The sequence below is a fragment of the Zingiber officinale genome, chromosome 5B, assembly GCF_018446385.1.
Source record: "Zingiber officinale cultivar Zhangliang chromosome 5B, Zo_v1.1, whole genome shotgun sequence".
Taxonomy (NCBI): domain Eukaryota; kingdom Viridiplantae; phylum Streptophyta; class Magnoliopsida; order Zingiberales; family Zingiberaceae; genus Zingiber; species Zingiber officinale.
In genome coordinates this window covers 13,157,770-13,176,478 of record NC_055995.1, presented here as the reverse complement: position 1 = coordinate 13,176,478, position 18,709 = coordinate 13,157,770, and positions in this window count along the sequence as shown.

Here is an 18,709-nt window from a genome sequence, read left to right as displayed (position 1 = left end):
CCGCTAGTCCATCTTTCCTTTACCTTTATCTGCAGTATAAGGAAAAAGTATCTGTAAGCTTTCGGCACGGCCCTGCTGGGTTCACTTGGTTACTAAAGCTATCTAAAGGTTATCGGACCCGATAGGTCCCGGGTTCGATTCCCGCTTAAGCTATTTTACGGTTTTATTTCTTTTTGCTACTTCCGCTACTCTAAAAATTCCGTAAAAATATTCTAAAATTCCAGAAAATTCATAGAATATTTCTAAAATAATTTTGAGAATTTTCGGGCGTTACATGAACACCCCAAAACTTGGTTCGGCTTGGCTTGTTTACAGCCCTAAGTCTTTGATAAGGATCTTTATTTATAGGCTTGAAGTTCTGTCATTAGGGCTCCGTTTATCTATAAAATTATACAAGATGAATGAATGAATGAATGAAATTTAAGGAACGGAAAGAGAATGGAGGAAAAGAAGAAAAAAAATCTCTTCTCCTCCTGTATGTTTATTTATTATTAAGGAAGGTGAGTACATACGACGTAATTTTTATAATTGAAAAAGAGTATATATGTATCATTTTTCAAAATATATAGTATAATTTTACGAGTTAAAAATAGTATAGGCATTATTTTTTTAGTATATGGTGTAATTTTATAAATGAAAAGGGATACATACGTCATTTTTTTTATCCGTTACTTTTTGTCTTATTTTAAAATGATCGAATTATATATCTCTTCCCTTTTAACATTTTCATAAAGTAAACAATAAAAACTTTTTCACTATAAGTTTTTTAAAATTTTACTTTCCACTTTCCCATTTAAATAGAACATACCCCCATTAAAATAAAACATACCACTCCTTATAAAGATAACTCTGCTTCTTATGACCATTATTCAGCTTCTTGTTAGGATGTATACTAAAAGTTTAGCTTTTGATATAAACATTTATCTAGAAATAAGAATCACATTGGTCAAATGTCTACATTTATGATAAATGTAGTTGTTCAATTAATTTATATTGTAGATAACATGGTGTGTGGTGTCACATACAGAGGATCATGTTATCAGTACCTTATAAATTATAAACAGTAGCTCACAACTAAGATGGAAAGGAACAAACCATTGGAAGGTCGTAGTGTAATTATGTATTAGTTTATCTTAACTATATAATTACACTAGTACACTTAGAGTGTATTGAGTAGGACCATTAGAGGTTGTTTCTTTTATACTGACTTTATAAAGGAACAAAGACCTCAGTTATTATGGAAGTGTGAGCTCTTAATCCTAATATAATAACAAGCACATATATTTGATATTTATTTCTTTAATTTATCAATGGGTGAGATTTAGTTCGATAAATCAATAAGCCTGATAAGTTGAGAAATGATATCACTTATAGTGTGTGTTGTTGATTATAGAAGGAAATTGTGTCCTACTAATCTAGGTTGAGAATGTCCCCAAGAGGAGCTCATAAGGATTGTCATGTTAAACCCTGCAGGTGGACTTAGTCCGACATGACGATAAGGTTGAGTAGTACTACTCTTGGACTAAGATATTAATTAAATGAGTTGTCAGTAACTCACTTAATTAGTGGACATTCAACATCTTAAACACAGGGAGACTAACACACTCATAATAAGAAGGAGCCCAAAATGTAATTTGGGATTGGTGCGGTAGTTCAATAATAGTTCTCTAGTGGAATGAATTATTATTGATAAAATTAAGTTGTGTGTTTGGGGCGAACACGGGATGCTTAATTTTATCGGGAGACCAAAACCAATTCCTCCTCTCGGTCCCTATCGTAGCCTCTTAATTATAGAGTACTATACCCACCTATACCCACCTTCTTACCCATCCTATAGGGGCTGGCCAAGCTAGCTTGGAGACCAAGCTAGGGCCGGCCATGGTTTGGTTCATGGGTGAATTCATGTGGCCGGCCGTAGCTTGAACTCAAGCTTAGGTGGCCGACCCTATTAAAATAAAAAGGAATTTTAATTATAAAATTTTGTATTTTGTGGATAACATGATTTAAAAGAGAGTTTAAAAATTTAAATCTTTCCTTTTATAAGATTCTACAAAAGATTAAGAGAAGAGCTAAATCTCTTTCCTTATTTGTAAATTAAAAGGTTGATTTTAATTTTGGTAAAAACTTTCCTTTTAATCATGTTCATGAAGAAAGTTTAAAAATTAAAAATTCTCTTTTATTAGTTTCTAGAAAAGATTAAGAAAAGATTTAATATCTTTCCTTATTTGTAGATTGAAAGGAGATTTTAATTTTTAGAGATAACTTTCCTTTTTGGAAATTATCCACATGTTTAAAAGAAAGATTTTAATTTATAAAATTTCCTTTTTATTAACCAATCATGAAGGGATAAAAATTATTGGAGAAATTTTTATAAATTTCCGGAAACAAATTAGGAAGTTTTAATTCTTGTTTTAATTAAAACTTTCCTTGTTTTGGGGAGAAAGTGGCCGGCCAAATAAGTTGGTAAAAGAAAATTGATTTTTAATTAATTAATTTTTCTTTTTCATGGCAAAGGAATTAAGGAAGTTTTTATTTAAATTTCCTTATTTGCCAAGGCCAAGGATTATAAAAGAGGGGGTAGAGGTGCCTTCAAAAATACACAACAACCTCTATTCTTTTTCTCACTCTTTTCCTTGGTGGTGTGGCCGACCCTTCCTTCTTCTCTTCTTCTTCTCTTTGTGGCCAAACCTCTTCATGCTCTTGGAGTTTTAATTGGTGGCCGGATTCTAGCTTGGAGAAGAAGGAGAGAAAGCTTGCATCCCTTGGAGCTTGGTTGGTGGAAAAAGTTCTTCATCCTTTGGGAGTTTTTGCTTGGCCGAAACTTAAAGGAAGAAGAAGAAGGTGCTAGGTGGTTCTCGTCTCGGAAGATCGTTGCCCACACAACGTCCAAAATTAGAAGAGGAATACGGTAGAATATCAAGAGGTCATTATTCACAAAGAAAGGTATAACTAATAATTATTTTTCGCATCATGTTAGTTTTGTTTCTTTGTAAAAATACCAAATACAAGAGGCATGCGATTCTAGTTTTTCGAATTAGTTTTCGAAATTGTGTTCTTTTATTTTTTTTTTCTTTTCCTTGTGATTTGATTGTTCTTAGAGGTTAACCTAGGGTTACTATGGGAAGGTTAAATATTTAATTTCCTTAAAAGGCTTTGTCTAGTTAGTGGTGGTTGCTCCCATATCCAAGAAGGCCATGTGCCTCGCCATGCAGTACTGGAAGCCGATTTTGGAAATAGATATTTAATTATCTTCGTGACCTAGGTGATTTGGATCGAACGTGTTAAGTTCCGCAGGATATCCAAGTCTAAACCTAAAAGAACAAATAAATTAAACTTAGGATCAAACGTGCTAAGTTCCGCAGGTGATCCAAGTTTAATTTAAAAGAACACATGGTAGCTAGGAAAAGGTTCAGACCTTTGTACAAAATTTTTGTACAGTGGAACCATTAGGTTTTCCGAGTAGCAACCAACAATTGGTATCAGAGCTAGGGTTTTGCCTCTGTGTATTTGGTATTAGTTTAATTATGTACATGTCATACATAATTTAGGCAGGATAATAGTAGGATGTGCTAACTTTATGGATGCAAGATCTAACTATTATGGCTTATAGATATTGTGTGTGTGATTGGACCCTTGGATATGTCAAGGGCATTTTATTGTATGTGTATGATTGTATTATAAAATACAGAAGGAGCTGTATTTAGTTTCTTTTTAGGATTTTATTTTTGATCTAGTTACATGTACATTCCTTTTATGGAATATAGGATCGATGGATGTAAATTTTATTTTATGTTTGATCTAGTTTACATGTACATTCCTTCGAGGAATATAGGATCGAAAAATGTAAAATTCTATTTATGTCGCGGATCGCATCTTGCAAGGCGTGGAACCTTTTGAGGACCAGAGGCGCAGCGGAACAAGGAGCAAGATGGATGCGACAGCTAGACCCGGTGGCGGTGGCCAAAGATGGCAGCAGCTAGGGTTGGCGACACACGAAGGACAACAATAGATAAAAGCCATAATAGTTGAAAATTAGTTTTTCTATTTATTACTTTTTATGTTGTGTTGTGTGTGCTTGTTAGTATGCATGTTAAGTAGGCAAGCATAGTCAAAATTCCTCACTTTAAATAACTAAGTGGGAGAGGGATTTTAAACAAATTCCACGGTCTCCATTACTGGTTTGTATGTGATGCAAACAAACTTGCGCGTTGGCTCTGAATGCCTTCCTCCATATCGGATGAGTTTGTTTGTGGATCACTAGATCAAACTTCCATTTTGGATGACTATAGAAAATTAATTAAGAGCGTGTGATCTTCCCCATCGGAAGGGGCACAATCTTATTAATGGACTTAGTGTCAAGTAATGGTATACACTTAGGCACGTTTAATAGTATCCTCCCCATCGGAGTCACTGCTATTATTTGTGTGACCGAAGAAAACCAACTATTAATTTGTCAAATAAATAGGTTGACAAGATAATAAAATTAAAAACCCCTCTTACAAATGTTTGATTTTGTATACGTCCACACTATCGTGGCATACAAAATTCACGGTGTTTGAGGTAATTTTATAAAGATTTATTGACAAGATAATTAATGGGTAAAACCCTCCTCTTACAAATGTTCAATTTTGTATACGTCCACACTATCGTGGCATGCAAAATTCACGGTATTTGAGGTGTTGGTGAATTTAAATAATATTATTTGAGGAATCAATGTTATTTTAAATTCAAAAAAGTTTTGACCAAATATTTGATCAAAGACAGATCAACTATTAATTTTATTCGTCATAAAGTAAAGTTGACGAGATAATAAAATTAATGGATAAAGTCTCCTCTTTGATTTTGTATACGTCCACACTATCGTGGCATACAAAATTCATGGGGATTTTAAGGAATTGATCTTGACCAAATATTTTTGTGATTCTTAGGATTTAAAATGTTTGTCAATTCCCTAGTTGTTATACTATAGAAAAGACTTAGTAGTCCCAATTGTAATGATTGGAAATAGGACTTGGACATTAAGGTAGACTGTCTTCTTAGAACTAAGAACAATATAGGTGTATTTAATTCATTAGTTGAAACATGTTTAGTGGTGTTATCTACCAGAAACTGGAGTGTAGATACAGATGTCATTAATCATGTCTGCAATTCATTGTAGGGTTCCAGGAAACCCGACAACTAAATGAAAATAAAAACACCGTCCACATGGGCACTGCTGTAAAAGTGGCAGTTGTTGCAGTGGGAGATGTTTATCCTTTGATAAGAATAAAATATGGATTTTAAGTAATTGTCTTTACGTACCAAGTTTAGAAAGAACTAGTTTTCAATTTCTAAACTATTCAAAGAACTTGATATTCTGCCTCTTTTAAAGTTGTTATTAAGAAAAAGAGGGAAGTTATCTATTCTGGTACGTTGGTTGGCAATTTATAAATCCAATAACTCCCACGATGCAACAAATGGAAATTAGTAACACATCTTCTAACTTTAAGAGAAAGCAACCTTCGGAAATGAACCAATTATATCTTTGGCATCTAAGGCTAGGTTATATTAACTTGAGTAGGATTCATTGGTAGCTGATGAACTTTTGGGTTCATTAGTAGTGGAAATATTTCCAACCTGCGAGTCTTACTTGGAAGGAAAAATAACCAAGAAGCTTTTAAGTCTAAGGGGTATGGAGCCAAAGATATGTTGGAATTGGTTTATTCTGATTTGTGTGATCCTATGACTATCCAGACAAGAGGTAGTATCGAATATTTCGTCTATTTTATAGACAACTATTCAAGATACAAATACATTTACTTAATGTGCCACAAGACTAAGTGCTTTGATTAGTTCAAAGAGTACAAGGCTGATGCGGAGAAACGTTAAAGTAAAAGTTTCAAGTCACTATAGTAAGATCGTAGTGGCAAGTACCTCTTGGGACAATTTAGGAGTTACTTATCAAAAGTAGGGATTCAATCCCAACTAACTGCACCTGGTACACCCCAACAGAATCGTGTAGTAGAAAGAAGGTATATGACTCTTATGGAAATAATTAGATTGATGATAAGTTATTCAGAAAATTACCAAGTTCATTTTAAGGATATACTCTGAAAAAGAAAATGAACATAGTACCTTCCAAAGTCAGAACTCTCTACTCATATAGAATTGCTGAATAGGCGTAAGCCTATTTTGAAGCATATTCGGATTCGGGTAGTCCAGCTCATATGCTGAAGGGAGACAATGATAAGTTGGATAGGAATTCACTTGTTTGTGGGTTATCCTAGAGAAATGAAAGTAGGTTTATAGTCTTAAAAACCAGAAGGTCATTGTTAGCATCAATGACTGATTTTTAGAAGAGGACTATATAATGAATCACAAGCCCATAAGTAAATTTGTTCTTAATAAAGGACACGTCTAATCTAGTACCAACTGTACAAGATGAAATATCACAAGAAACTGCAACACGTATCATAATTGATACACAATTATAGACAGTGCCTAATCGTAGTGGGAGGGTTGTCAAACAACCTAAAAGATTCATGTTTTGGGAGAGTCTTTTGGACTTGATCCCAAATGAACATGAGCCTGATCCCGGACATATGATGAAGCACTCCAAGATAAAGATGCAGTATCTTGGCAAAGAGCAATGAATACAGAATTAGAATATATGTATTCTAATAAAATCTGGAAGCTTGTAGAACCACCAGATGGTGTAAAAGCCATTTGGTGAAAATAAGTCTACAATAGGAAAAGATGGATAGACAGGAAGGTAGAAACTTTCAAAGCAAGGCTTGATGAAAAAGGAAACTTTTTCACTGGTAGCCATGCTTAAGTCTATCCGGATTCTTTTATCTATTTGGCAAGTGGATGTCAAGACAACATTCCTTAATGGAAGTCTTGAAGAAAGCATCCATATAAAGCAACCAGAAGGGTTCATTGCAAAGGGCAAAAAGCATCTTGTGTGTAAGCTCAATCAGTCTATGGACTGAGGCAAAGCTTCAAGGTCTTGGAACATCCGGTTTATCAAAGTAATCCAGACCTATGGATTTATTTAGTAACCGGATAAGTCTTGTGTATACAAAAAGTGTGATGGAAACGTGGTGGTATTTCTTGTACTATACGTAGATAACATTTTTTGTAGTTGGAAACAATATCAAAGTATTGTCAGAAGTAAGGGTATGGTTGTCCAAACAATTCGATATGAAGGACTTGGGAGAATGTATATATTCTTGGGATCAAAGTAATAAGGGATCGCAAGAAAAGAATATTTTACTTATCCCAAGCTTCATATATCGAAAAAATCCTTGCTCGTTTTAAGCATGCATAACTCCAAGAAAGGTTTCTTACCTTTTGGGCTTGGAGTAGCTTTATCTAAAGAGATGTCTCCGAAGACATCAAAGGAGATAGTGGAAATGAAGGCAGTTCCTTATGCTTCGGCTGTCAGAAGCCTAATGTATGCTATGCACGAGTTCAGAAATCTGTTTTGTCAAGGGCATAGTTAGCAGATATCAAAGTAACCCTGGATAAGGACATTGGACTGCAGTAAAGCATATATTGAAGTACCTTAGAGGCACTAGAGATTATATGCTAGCTTACAAGGCAGTTAATTTGGTCCTTGTGGGTTGCACGGATTTTGACTTCCAATCGGATAGGGACAATATTAAGTCAACCTCGGGGTTTTGTGTTTACTTTAGGAGGTAAAGTCATAACTATGGAAGAGTGATAAGCATAGGTGTTTTTTCTAGACTCCACCATAAAAGCTTATTATATGGCAAGCCTTTGAGGTAGCCATAAAAGCTGAATGACTCAATAACCTCAAGATAGACTTAGATATGATTTCTGGTTTGTCCAAAGATTATTACAATTTATTGAAATAATAGTGGTGCAGTAGCAAACTCGAAGAAACCATGAGTCTATAAGGCAAGTAAACACAATAGAGCGCAAGTACCACCCAATACGAGAAATCGTATAAATGAGGAGAAGTTGTTGCTGCCTAGATTGCATCAGATGATGACCTATAGATCTTTTCACTAAGGCCCTTAAGGCAAGTGCTTTTGATGGGCATGTTGAAGGGTTGGGATTTAGATGTATGACAGCAGATATGACAGCTTAGTCTTTTAGTATAAGTGGGAGATTGTTAGGATGTATAATAAAAGTTTAGCTTTTGGTATAAACATTTATCTAGAAATAAGAATCACATTGGTCAAATGTCTACATTTATGATAAATGTAGTTGTTCAATTAATTTATATTATAGATAACATGGTGTGTGGTGTCACATACAGAAGATCATGTTATCAGTACCTTATAAATTATAAACAGTAACTCACGACTAAGATGGAAAGGAACAAACCATTGGAAGGTCGTAGTGTAATTATGTATTAGTTTATCTTAACTATATAATTACACTAGTACACTTAGAGTGTATTGAGTAGGACCATTAGAGGTCGTTTCTTTTATACTGACTTTTATAAAGGAACAAAGACCTCAGTTATTATGGAAGTGTGAGCTCTTAATCCTAATATAATAACAAGCACATATATTTAATATTTATTTCTTTAATTTATCAATGAGTGATATTTAGTTCGATAAATCAATAAGCCCGATAAGTTGTGAAATGATATCACTTATAGTGTGTGTTGTTGATTATAGAAGGAAACTGTGTCCTACTAATCTAGGTTGAGAATGTCCTTAAGAGGAGCTCATAAGGATTGCCATGTTAAACCCTGCAGGTGGACTTAGTCCGACATGACGATAAGGTTGAGTGGTACTACTCTTGGAATAAGATATTAATTAAATGAGTTGTCAGTAACTCACTTAATTAGTGGACATTCGACATCTTAAACACAGGGAGACTAACACACTCATAATAAGAAGGAGCCCAAAATGTAATTTGGGATTGGTGCGGTAGTTCAATAATAGTTCTCTAGTGGAATGAATTATTATTGATAAAATTAAGTTGTGTGTTCGGGGCGAACACGGGATGCTTAATTTTATCGGGAGACCAAAACCAATTCCTCGTCTCGGTCCCTATCGTAGCCTCTTAATTATAGAGTACTATACCCACCTTCTTACCCATCTTATAGGAGCCGACCAAGCTAGCTTGGGACCAAGCTAGGGCCGGCCATGGTTTGGTTCATGGGTGAATTCATGTGGTCGGCCCTAGCTTGAACTCAAGCTTAGGTGGCCGACCCTATTAAAATAAAAAGGAATTTTAATTTTAAATTTTTTCTTATGTGGATAACATGATTTAAAAGAAAGTTTAAAAATTTAAATATTTCCTTTTATAAAATTCTACAAAAGATTAAGAGAAGAGCTAAATCTCTTTCCTTATTTGTAAATTAAAAGGTTGATTTTAATTTTGGTAAAAACTTTCCTTTTAATCATGTTCATGAAGAAAGTTTAAAAATTATCTTTTATTAGTTTCTACAAAAGATTAAGAAAATATTTAATATCTTTCCTTATTTGTAGATTGAAAGGAGATTTTAATTTTTAGAGATAACTTTCCTTTTTGGAAATTATCCACATGTTTAAAAGAAAGATTTTAATTTATAAAATTTTATTTTTATTAACCAATCATGAAGGGATAAAAATTATTGGAGAAATTTTTATAAATTTCCGGAAACAAATTAGGAAGTTTTAATTCTTGTTTTAATTAAAACTTTCCTTATTTTGGGGAGAAAGTGGCCGGCCAAATAAGTTGGAAAAAGAAAATTAATTTTTAATTAATTAATTTTTCTTTTTCATGGCAAAGGAATTAAGGAAGTTTTTATTTAATTTTCCTTATTTGCCAAGGTCAAGGATTATAAAAGAGGGGGGGGGGGGGGTAGAGGTGCCTTCAAAAATACACAACAACCTCTATTCTTTTTCTCCCTCTTTTCCTTGGTGGTGTGGCTGGCCCTTCCTTCTTCTCTTCTTCTTCTCTTTGTGGCCGAACCTCTTCATGCTCTTGGAGTTTTAATTGGTGGCCAGATTCTAGCTTGGAGAAGAAGGAGAGAAAGCTTGCATCCCTTGGAGCTTGGTTGGTGGAAAAAGTTCTTCATCCTTTGGAAGTTTTTGCTTGGCCGAAACTTAAAGGAAGAAGAAGAAGGTGCTAGGTGGTTCTCGTCTCGGAAGATCGTTGCCCATACAACGTCCGAGATTAGAAGAGGAATACGGTAGAAGATCAAGAGGTCATTATTCACAAAGAAAGGTATAACTAATAATTGTTTTCCGCATAATGTTAGTTTTGTTTCTTTGTAAAAATACCAAATACAAGAGGCATGCGATTCTAGTTTTTCGAATTAGTTTTCGAAATTGTGTTCTTTTGTTTTTTTTTCTTTTCCTTGTGATTTGATTGTTCTTAGAGGTTAACTTAGGGTTACTATGGGAAGGTTAAATATTTAATTTCTTTAAAAGACTTTGTCTAGTCGGTGGTGGTTGCTCCCATATCCAAGAAGGTCATGTGCCTCGCCATGCAGTACTGGAAGCTGATTTTGGAAATAGATATTTAATTGTCTTCGTGACCTAGGTGATTTGGATCGAACGTATTAAGTTCCACAGGAGATCCAAGTCTAAACCTAAAAGAACAAATAAATTAAACTTAGGATCAAATGTGTTAAGTTTCGCAGGCGATCCAAATTTAATTTAAAAGAACACATGGTAGGTAGGAAAAGATTCAGACCTTTGTACAAAATTTTTATACAGTAAAATTATTAGATTTTCCGAGTAGCAACCAACACTTCTGTTTGAAAATCTTACTTAATTGCTATATGTTTCAATCAATGACCATTAATGTTCGGTTTAAGTCTGAGGCAGTAAAAACAAATAATCTAAGTGACAAAATATTGACTATGAACAATTTAAATGTCGATTATTTTGACATTTAATGCACACAGATCACGCTAACCCATGAATCAATTGAGTTTAGTATACTCCCAACCTTGAATTTGTATTTCCACGGGCGCACACTTAAAAGCGAACCTCTCCTCTTTATATATTCACAATATTTTCAAGTTATAATTCAGTATAAATCATTTTTATTGTCATTAAACTTATAACAAGAAATTAAAAAAAAAATTAGGATTACATAATTAATACAAGATATTATGAGCATATATGAATATGATGTAATAGTCAAAGTCAAAGTAACATAATAATCAAAGTTAAGAGGATGTGATAGTCAGCGTATCATATTTAACAAGACTTTGCTCTTCAACCAACGCTAAAACTTTCAGCACGAGGAAGATCGGTCCATAAGTCGGTCGGACCTAGGAGACCTAGTGCTTCATTCCTATATTAAGATATTTATTATGTATCCAATCATTCAATAACCGATCGAGTTTAAGGGATGTCTAACCTACAATAGAATCTGCCAGTCATATGCTTGGCCGGAGTAAGGGGATCCAGCTCCCTATTCAGCACAAGTCTTTTAGTATTTGATTGATCGACCCCATTGTTAGTGCGTTTGGTTCAAGTTATCATGTATAACCTTGGTTATGTGATTACCAAGTAATCACATAACCAAGATTACGAAGAATAAAAGATAACCAAATGTTGTTTGGTTCAACTTAGGTAATGCAATAAAAACTTATTTTTTTGAAGGTTTTAATGAATAACCTAGTTTAATATTTTACTATATTACCCTTAGTTACAAAACCAACTATATATTATTATTATTAAACTCTACGTTTTTTTATTTTTTATTTTTTATTTTTCATGTTTTTCTTTATTTTTTTAAAAAATTAGTTTTTTAATTTTAAATTTTTTAATGTTTTTTTATTTTAATTTTTTTAATGTTTTTTAATTTATATATATATATATATTTTATGTTTTTTATTTTTTTATGTTTTTAAAATTTTTCCCCATTTTTGCTATTTTTCTATTTTTATGTTTTTTTATTTTCCATTTTTTTATTTTTTAAATTTTTTAAACTTTTTTACATTTTAATTTTTTTTTTAATGTTTTTTATTTCTTAAAAGTTTTTATTTTATTTTATTTTTATTTTATTTTTACATTTTTCTTTTTTAATCACATTTTTCTCTTATTCGAGGGTATTTTGGGTTAACAAAATATTGGTAACCATGGAATCAAGAAAAACCTCAGTTTTCTTAGGTTTTCCGATTCCGGGTTGCATGCCCTTTTTGTTGATGTGTCGGGCATGGAACATTACTCAGAAATCATTGATTACCTAAACCAAACAGGGTTTTCGTTGATAACCTTGGATGGATAACCAAGGTTATCAAAGATAACCCCCAACCAAACGTACCCTAAGGGTTCGTTTGGTTCGGTGTTATTCTTAATAACCTTGGTTATCCATCAAAGGTTATCAACAAAAACCTTGTTTGGTTTAGGTATTCGATGATTCCCGAGTAATGTTCCATGCCCGACACGTCAACAAAAGGGTCATGCAGCTCGGAATCGGAAAACCTCAGAAAACTAAGGTTTTCCTTGATTCCGGGGTTAACGAATTTTTTTTTACCAAAAATACCCTCTGATAAGAAAAAACATGAAAATAAAATGTAAAAAAATATTTAAAAATGTAAAAAAATAAAAAAAAATTAAATTTAAAATTCTATTTTTTTTAAATAAATAATTTTAAAAAATAAAAAAAATTTAAAAATATAAATTTTAAAAAAAATTTTAAAAATTAAATTTTTTTTTTTAAAAATAAAAAATTTATAAAAATTTAAAAAATAAAAAATTTATAAAAATTTAAAAAATTTATAAAAATTTAAAAAATTTTAAAATTTTTTAAAAAAATTAAAAATAAAATAAATTAATTAAAATTAAAATTAAAAAATGTAAAAAAAATAAAAAAAAATATAAATATAAATAATATAAAAAATATAAAAACATTAAAAAATAAAAAAACACATAAAAAAGTAAAAAAATACACAGGAAAAAGAAAAGTAGAAAAACATTAAAAAATAAATAATAATAATAATAATAATATTATTATTATTATGTATAGTTGGTTTTGTAACTGAGGGTAATACGATAAAATATTAAACTAGGGTATTCATTAAAACCTTCAAATAAACAAGTTTTTGTTGCATTACCTAGGTTGAACCAAACAACATTTGGTTATGTTTTATTCCTCATAACCTTGGTTATGTGATTACCTGGTAATCACATAACCAAGGTTATACATGATGACTTGAACCAAACGAACCTAAGGGTTTTCTCACATGTCAGTCATCCATATAGTCGGTCGGTAATAACTCTTATACGTACAGAAAATAAGTGTAAAGCAACGCTCCTTATAAATTCGGCCGGACTTCTAGATCTCCGTTTCTCACTTCAAAGGCTAGTCTTCGATCATTTGGGCGATGACTTAAAGTACTGATTGAATCTCCTGGGACTCAGTTCCCTATTTTTCAGAGGCAAGTATCCTAGTATATGATCAGTCGGTCATAGAATTGACGGTACCTAGGAGACTTAACTTCATATTACTTCCAGAGTAAATCTCCACCACCTAGTGCATAACCAAGTAGCTTGAGAGAAGAGCGACTATATAGTCAACCAATTTAAAGAATCAGTCGGGATACATTCAGCAGACAACATGGTTAGAGAATCACAACAACCTGTCAAAGTAACAACCGTTTTGTTCGAAAATATTCCTATATTGTAATATGCGCATTCACTAGAATCTTCTTCGAAAGTGATTACACTTCCCATCAACCGATAGTTTATGACAATATATTCCTTCAACTGCCTCATTAATGGTGTAAGTACAAAAGAGGTGCACAAATGGGTAATGGAAGATTCCTCGGACGGTGACGGTACATCTCCCAAGCTATACATCTTCCCATACTCGACAACCTCTGACACTCAATATTCTCTGCCACCTCATGATTGTAGAGGTTATGAGAGGTAGTATATAAAGGGGAGTCCTCTCGGTTGACTAGGTACACGCCTTACAACAATGTTACTTACGCACACACATTTTACAGTTCATCTCTTCCTTTTTCCACTTGGGTATTGTACTGACTTGAGCGTTAGAGAGAGTCTCTCCCTGGTTTTTGGCGCTGACGTCTTGTCTGCTCTCTTTGGTGTATGCAAAGAGGAAGAAAAAACCCACTTTTCTCTAATTCAAAGTCCTCACGCACTCAACAAAGTAGCTACCTGTCCAGTGCACCATCTTTCCAATTTTCAGTCAAGATCAAATTTGACGCTGTCTGTGGGAACTTTCGCTTGAATCTAAAGTAGAGATGGAAGAAGCTTAACGATTCACTACTGTGACCTTGTCCCAAGAGGATTTTAAGCTGTTGGTCATAGCCCGAGCTCAAAAGATGATGCAACAACAACAAGCAGTTGTCACCGGTACACTACCGCATGATCTGACAGCCTCCTAGACATGTCCTCATACTAAAAGGGGGACTCAAGTAGAAGGCTCAATTGGGTTTCAGCCAGTTCCTCCACGAGAGACTAGCTTCATACAACCTCTCATTCAACAAATTCACCTACCACTTGTACCACCGTCCCCGATAACCCATCACCGAACATTATTCCACACTCCTTTTGAAGAGATGAGCCCAAAAGAAAGGCCCCAAGGATCATCTTCTGAGGATACTCCCAGGCGGGATGTGTGCAGGGGGAAAGTCCTGATAATTAGTGACTCCCCCGAGCGGGTAAGCATGTTGTTCTCGAAAATTTTGGGATACAAGCTGCCAAAACACTATCATCCCCCTAGTGATAGGGGAATATAGAGGATTAACATATCCAGAAGATCACCTCCTTAAGTTTGAGAATGCTGCTCTCCTTCACTAGTATACAAATGGTGTGAAATGTCAAGTGTTTCTCACTACACTCTAGAGTTTGGCACATAGGTGGTTTAAGTGATTGTCAGTCGAATCCTCTATTATTTTAAGGATTTCTGTAAATCTTTCCTTCATCATTTCACCAACAATCATCATTATCACAAACCCCCCTGAGTCTCTTTTTGTTTAAACAGGGGCCCAAAGAGATGCTCAGGGCCTGCATCAAAAAATTTAATCAGGTGGATATGGATGCCCCTCGATCACCCCAAAAATTCTTGTGAGCGCCTTGTTGGTGCGGTTAGCACTAACGATTTAACCCAGGTTTTGATGAATGACAAATAGGTTAAGTTAGTTTTGTTGTTGTCTGACACTTTGATCGAGTGTGCAGGAAAAGTCCAGCTAGGTCGACGGGCTGACCGGATAGCTGGCGAGAAGTCCAAGCGGGTCGACGGGCTCACCGGACGCTTGGCGAGAAGTCCAGTTAGGTCGACGGGCTGACCGGATAGCTGGCGAGAAGTCCAAGCGGGTCGACGGGCTGACCGGACGCTTGGCGAGAAATCCAGACGGGTCGACGGGCTGACCCGACGTCTGGCAGGTAAGAAAGGTAAGTCACTGGAAGGGAGTGACTGTGAGGACGCGTTCCCGGGAAGGGGACATTAGGCGTCGATCCGGCTTAGATCCATTTCGGATGTCTAAGTCGAGATCGTGACTAGATTTCGGTCTCGGAGAGACGGAATCTAAGTCATACTCTGTTTATTTATCTGTTGAACTTTAACTGTGCTGACAATCTGTTTTACAGGATATACATTTGCCTCGGACTAACTTTGTTTTGCAGGAAAAGGGAGTTTTCTGGAACAAGGTAGTTCGGGCGCCCGGAAGGCGAATTCTATCCAGCCAAGTCGTCGCCACGTGGAGCATCTCGGGTGGAGCAGCTACGTCACATTCCAGGCGCCCGGAAGGGATCCAGGCGCCCGGAACAGCATATAAAAGAAGCCCCAGACAGGAGCTTCAGAACAATCAATCAAGCTGAGAACTCTTCTACTGCTGGTCTTGCTGCTCGACGCTCAGTGCGACGCCAACAAAGCTTCGACACTACGCTTCGTCTTTTCCCTTTTGTCGGTATTTGTTTTTCAGTTTCATTAGCATTCCCTGTACGGTTCGTTTGTAATTATTATTCCGAATTGCTAGTGATTGCCCAACGAAAGTGGTCAAGGACCACGGGCCTTCGAGTAGGAGTCGTCACAGGCTCCGAACGAAGTAAAACCACTGTGTCTATTTTACTTTTCCGCTGCGTTTAAACTCTTGGTTTTTCGAATCGATATTCACCCCCCCTCTATCGAATCTAATGGTCCTACAAGTGGTATCAGAGCAGGTACCGCTCTGATTTGGTGCAACCACCAATCAGACAGGGGGTGAATTGTTTTTGTTTTTTTAATAATTAATTTTAAAACTGGTGTTTCGTTAACTTAATATTTCTCTAATAAATTTAAATTATTGCAACACGAATCTAGATTTTTTTCTCTATTTTTCTCTTCCCGCACTACTAATCCAAGACCAAGTCTTGGGATATTTTTTTTGGTTATTTACCTGTGCACAGAATGTCCCAACAAGAAGGATTCAACACAGTGCGACCTCCACTCTTCAACGGGGACGACTTCCCTTACTGGAAGAAGCGCATGGAGGTCTACCTCAAAATAGACTTCGACCAGTGGATGAGCATTACGAAACCTTACAAAATTCCAGTGGACAACGCCGGGAATCTAGTGGATCCTGAAGACTGGACAGCAGATCTCAAGAAAAAAGCATCAACAGAAAATAAAGCGATCAACACTCTACAGTGCGGATTGACAAGAGAAGAACTGAACAGAGTCGGTCCACACAAAAATGCTAAAGAGCTATGGGACAAGCTGATCGAACTGCACGAGGGAACGAGCGACGCTAAGGTAACAAAACAAGACCTACTTCTAAATAGAATTTTTAATATAAAAATGCAGGAAGGAGAAACAGCGAATCAACTACACGCGAGGATCAAGGACATCCTCAACGGGCTTCATGCGATAGGCCACCAAATGGAGAACAGAGACTTAATAAGGTACGCTTTAAACGCCTTTCCACGTAATAGTTTGTGGGCATCAATAGTGGATGCCTACAAAATTTCTAAGAATCTTTCCAACTTAAAATTAGACGAGCTATTTTGTGAATTAGAATTACACGAACAAACTAATGCTGGAGCCGAGAAAGGTATAGCTCTATTTGCAGGTTCCTCCAAAGAAAAGAAAAGCAAGTCTGAACTTGAAGAAGACTCCGATCAAGATTCTGAAGACGAAGAACACCTGGTGAACTTGGTAAGAAAAATGTTCACCAGGAGAAAGAGGAGCTTCAGCAAAAAGGATCTTCAAAAGATCAGCTCTCCCTCAGAACAAAAGAACGTGACTTGCTACGGCTGCAACAAAAAGGGACATTACAAGAACGAATGTCCAAAACTAAAGTTCGAAAAACCAAAGCCAACCAAAAAGAAGGCACTCAAAGCAACGTGGGACGACTCCTCGGACGAATCGGAGGAAGAAGAGAAGAAACATCAAAGCCACCTCGCACTGATGGCCCACGAAGCCGAAACAAAAAATGAGTCGGAAGATGAAGACGGGTCTGAACCCGAAACAAGCCACGAGTCCGTACTCGTTTCCGAAGGCCCGAATGAGGTATACTTTAATTTAAACAAATTTTTTTTAGAATTATTTCCTGTTTAAATAGTAAATTAACTAAATTAGAAAATGAAAACAAATCACTTCTTGAGGAAAATCAAAACCTCAAGGAACAATTAAAAAATTTGAATCCAACTCAAGATCTAACACTTGAAGAGGAAAATCTATCGTTAAAAAATGATGTTAAAGATTTAAAAGAAATGCTAGAAAAATTTACAACAAGATCAAAAAATCTAGACTTAATCCTAAATAATCAAAAAGCATGTTATAATAAAACCGGACTAGGATATAAGTCGAATTCAAATAAAACCTTCAAATCATTAATAACCCAATACAAGTCAACCAATTTAGCTTGGGATCCGAAAGCATGTCTGACCACGCAAGTAGGACTTAATCAATATTATATACTTAAAGAAAAAATACATTATATAAAATTAAATAAACCAAACCAAAATCCAAAATACAAACCTAAATCAAATTCAAAATCTAAACAGTTTAAGAAACAACAAAATTATCACCAAGTTAACTATAACTATAAAAAGAATCGACACAAACCTAAAATTAAAACTTAAATTAATGGCCAATAATTCAGGGGGAGGCTCCAGAATAGCTGGCACCTCCAAAACTAACTTACCCGATGGGGTAACCCAAAACTAACAAACCCGGCAGGGCAATTAGAATTAGAGACCAAGTTTAACTTGAATCATGGTATTGGTGAAATTTTTGGATGATAGTACGTTAGGGAAACTTGGGCATCGCATGTCTAGAAAGATATGATTTCGATCTGGTGTATTTGGCCAAGTGGAACTGACCGAAGCTACCCTTAAACGAATCCTAACCAGTTAGACCAAGATTTAGTACTAAGTTCCGTGGATAGGACTATTCGGAAAACCTCGAAAGGTTGGTTACTTCTAATGATGTCTTTGTGACTCACCAAGCTTAGAAGTTTATCCGAAGAATGCCTATTTGTGGAAACCAAAGCTAAGTCTGAATCTAACACAAGTTAAACCAAAAGTCTGTAATCAAACCAATTTCATCTCACAAAATCATAGGATTCCCTGATTGATAATATAGTTCGGGTGAGATGAATAAGGCTTAAAACTTAATTTCAAAATTTATAATTTTAACTTTAAAAATTAATTTTAATTTTTTTTTTAAAACTTAAAATTAATTTCAAAATTTTAACTTAAAAATTATTTTCAAAATTTCAATTTTAACTTTAAAAATTAATTTCAAAATTTTTAATTTTAACTTAAAAATTAATTTCAAAATTTTAACTTAAAAA